Genomic DNA, 3792 nt, shown 5'->3' on the forward strand with positions numbered 1-3792 from the left:
GAACGGATGAGCACGAGAAGGAAGGGAAGGAAGAAAAGGGGGCGGGGGTTGTGAGAAGGTGGGGAGTAGTGGTGGCGGGAGGGGAGGAGAAGAAAAAGATGGGGGTGGTGGTGGAGGACGGAATGGAAAGGAAAATAAAAGAAGAAATGCGTGAAGAACGGATGAGCAGGAGAAGGAGAAGAAGGAAAGAGTAGGAAAAGGAGACTCAAAACTAGGCTTCTTTTTTTATACTTCGCTTTGCTTTGTTTCCTCCATTATTTTTTTTGCGGTAAACGAAAGCACATCAAACTAGAGTGAAGATTAAATGACAGACAGAAGAAGAGGCAAGAAGAGTAGGGAAGGGAAACGGTAGGCCCTGTTTTTAAATCGCATATATTTTTGTGTTGTGATTTATATATCTATTAGCCTTTACTCTTTTTAGGGGGTAATAAGGAAGCTGCGGTACAACAAAGCTCCTGTACATATGACGCAAGTGGTTTACAAATATGAATTACCAAATGGAGCCCCGAAAATGTCTTGATTGTTCTCCCTTCTAAAAAGATTCTAAGTGGCACAAGGGAGGAGGAATTACTGTAAAAGGAAGGACAGCTGTTTTTAGAGGTACTACTAAGCTGATGGATGGACAATTTAAAGTAGCTGTCTTGGCGTCCTTGTTTGTACGAAAAGAAGAATGATGTTTTTGTTTTCATCATATCATTCATCGTATATTCATTTTATTTTTTTGTGCGTTGCGTCACTGGAGTTGCAATGATGCCAGTTTGAAAATGACAACGGGGAGACGAACGTGTTAGTTCAGCTATCATAAGTAAGTGTCTTTGTTTGATAAGAGAATATTTTTAGTTAAGTTTTCATTATTTTCGATTTTTTTTATACATCAACCTTTAACTGTATATAAATCGCATATGTAGGTTGCTATTAAATATATTCAGCGCCATATGACCACTGTAGTTCCTGCGCCATGACTTGATACCCAAATTAATCAATCATTTTTTTATTATATTACTCCTGCAAGATTGTTTTCCTTTTTATAGTGTATGCTTCGTCACGGCAGCTGTTGGGACGCCTCCACGAAAGCCCCAAGACAAGCATAAACATCAGACAAGTAGCCGTCAGAAGCGTCCTTGTTTTCTAAGAGGGAGAGAGTGAGAGGGCGAGAGAGATTTAATACTTTGTTCTGTATCATTAATCAACCGTGGCTAGAGTGGCCCTGGCAGGAAGGTTTATCTCGCGCGTGTGTGGGCAGCGAGATGGTGCGGCGCGGACATGTGTGTGTCGTGAATCATGTGTAATGTGCATGTGTGTGTGGAGTGTGTGTGTGTGTGTGTGTGTGTGTGTCGTGATATAATGTGTAATGGTGTTAGGAAGAGATCGAGTACTATCTCTTTTTTTCTCATTTTCAGGCGTTAGTTAGATAGAAATGTTTTCTTCAAGGCACAGTAGTCTGGTGTCTGTTGTGTTTTCTGATCAAATCGCATTGAAGTGAAGACCGTCAGGACGGAAAAGGTCGGGGATATCATAAAAATGATTCCGTTCGCAAGTCAGTGGAATCATTTTTATGATATCCCCGACCTTTTCCGTCCTGACGGTCTTCACCTCAATGTGATTGGATCAGCACGGCTTGGTAGGTTGCTGAACGAGGAGGTACTTTTGTACTCAAAAAACTCCGAGCGCGGGAGGGACACCAAAGTATCGTAAACAACCAACCAGTAGGGACCGCTCATTACACACCAAGGCCCCCAACAGAAAACACAAGCAGACACCAGACTACTGTGCCTCGAAACGTTGAAGTCAAGAAGGACATTTCTGTCCTATACACCAACGCGCGGAGCTTAATACCCAAACGGGATGAGTTACTTGCCTATGTTGACGTAGAAAGTCCGGACGTGATTGTCATCACCGAAACGTGGGCCACCTCTGACCACCTAATGACCGAATTCTCAATTCCGGGATACGAGAGTTTCTACAAAAACAGACTTCACAAGAAAGGAGGAGGTGTATTCTGTTACGTCAAGAACAAATACCCTGCCGTGGAAATAACCAAAGAAGACTCAGAGAAATATGACACTGTATATGTTGAGCTGGAGACTAGCAAGCACAACAAAATAACGATTGGAACCGTTTACAGACCTCCAAAGCAACAAGCAGCGGACGACGAAGCGCTGTACAAGGAAATTCACACCATAACACAAAACAAACAGTCAGTCATTCTCGGGGACTTTAACTGTTCCAACATTGACTGGACCACGATGATTGGAGATCGGGAGGGTAACAGATTGCTCGAAATGTTAGAGGACACTTTTCTTACTCAGATTGTTACCCAACCGACGAGGGAAACTTATTAGACCTAGTACTCGTGAGTGATTCAGATCTCACACGTGAATGTCAAGTCGGCGAAAAACTGGATGGTTGCGACCATCACCTAATTCGCCTAAAAATCAGAACAGACCATGAACTCACCGAAAACACGTCCAAGATTCCAGACTACAAAAAAGCCAATTTTAACTTTGCTCGTGAGCTGCTAACCCAGACAACTTGGGAACCCATGAACCTCACTCCGGTGGACGGCGCGTGGAACGGCTTTAAGAACAAACTCCTGGAGGTAGAGAGAACGACTGTTCCCATGAAGACAAGGAGAACAAATAATGCCACAAGCACACCATGGATGACTACCCAAGTTCGACGGGCGATTAATTTGAAGAAGAGAATATACAACTTGCTAAAGGAAAACAGCACTGACGAGACACGCGAACAGTACCATCAAAGCCTCAGAGCTTGCAGAACACTCATTCGCCAGAGTATACGCAACTATGAAAAGCAAATTGCACGCGAAGCCAAGTCCAACCCGAAAAAGTTCTTCACGTATATAAGAACCAAAAAGAAGACAAAAAGCAATATCGGTCCCCTAAAAGATGAAAGTGACGTACTAACACAGGACAGTAGACAAATGGTCGAAATCCTAAACAGGAACTTCGCGTCTGTGTTCACGGTCGAGAATACCCAGTCCGTACCCGAGAGCCCTTCCCACTCCCCTAGAAATTGGTACAATCGACGAACGGGATGTGAAAAAGTACCTAGACAAACTCGAGACAAACAAGTCTACCGGACCCGACGACTTGTCACCCAGGCTGCTCAAGGAACTCAAGCAGCAAATCCTCAAGCCACTCACCGCCATCTACAATCAGTCACTACAACAAAACAAAGTCCCGAAAGACTGGAAACAAGCGAACGTAACACCGATCTACAAAAAGGGAGACAAAAGTGTGGCCCTAAACTACAGACCAATCAGCTTGACCTCAGTAGCGGGTAAAATCCTCGAGAAGATCATCAGAGACAAACTCGTTAGGTTCCTTGAAGACAACAACATCATTTCCGATGCTCAGCACGGTTTCAGGAACAAGCGCTCATGCTTAACCAATTTATTGGACTTCTTCCAAGGTATCTATGAAAACTGGGATAATCATATCCCCAGTGATGTTATATATCTAGACTTTCAGAAAGCCTTTGACAAAGTGCCACATGAAAGACTCCTCAAGAAACTTAAGTCAGCGGGATTAGGCGACGATCTGACAGCGTGGATCAAAGACTGGCTCACTGAAAGAAAACAACGAGTTGTACTCAACGGACAGGCCTCCGAGTGGCTCCCGGTCACAAGTGGAGTGCCACAGGGGTCAGTCCTGGGACCCATACTTTTCATCATATATATCAACGACCTAGAACTAGGATTAAAATCCAATCTTTCAAAATTTGCCGACGACACAAAGGTGGGTGGGAAGGCCCTCACGACGGCAGACT

The sequence above is a fragment of the Eriocheir sinensis genome, chromosome 44 (genome assembly GCF_024679095.1).
Source record: "Eriocheir sinensis breed Jianghai 21 chromosome 44, ASM2467909v1, whole genome shotgun sequence".
Lineage (NCBI taxonomy): Eukaryota > Metazoa > Arthropoda > Malacostraca > Decapoda > Varunidae > Eriocheir > Eriocheir sinensis.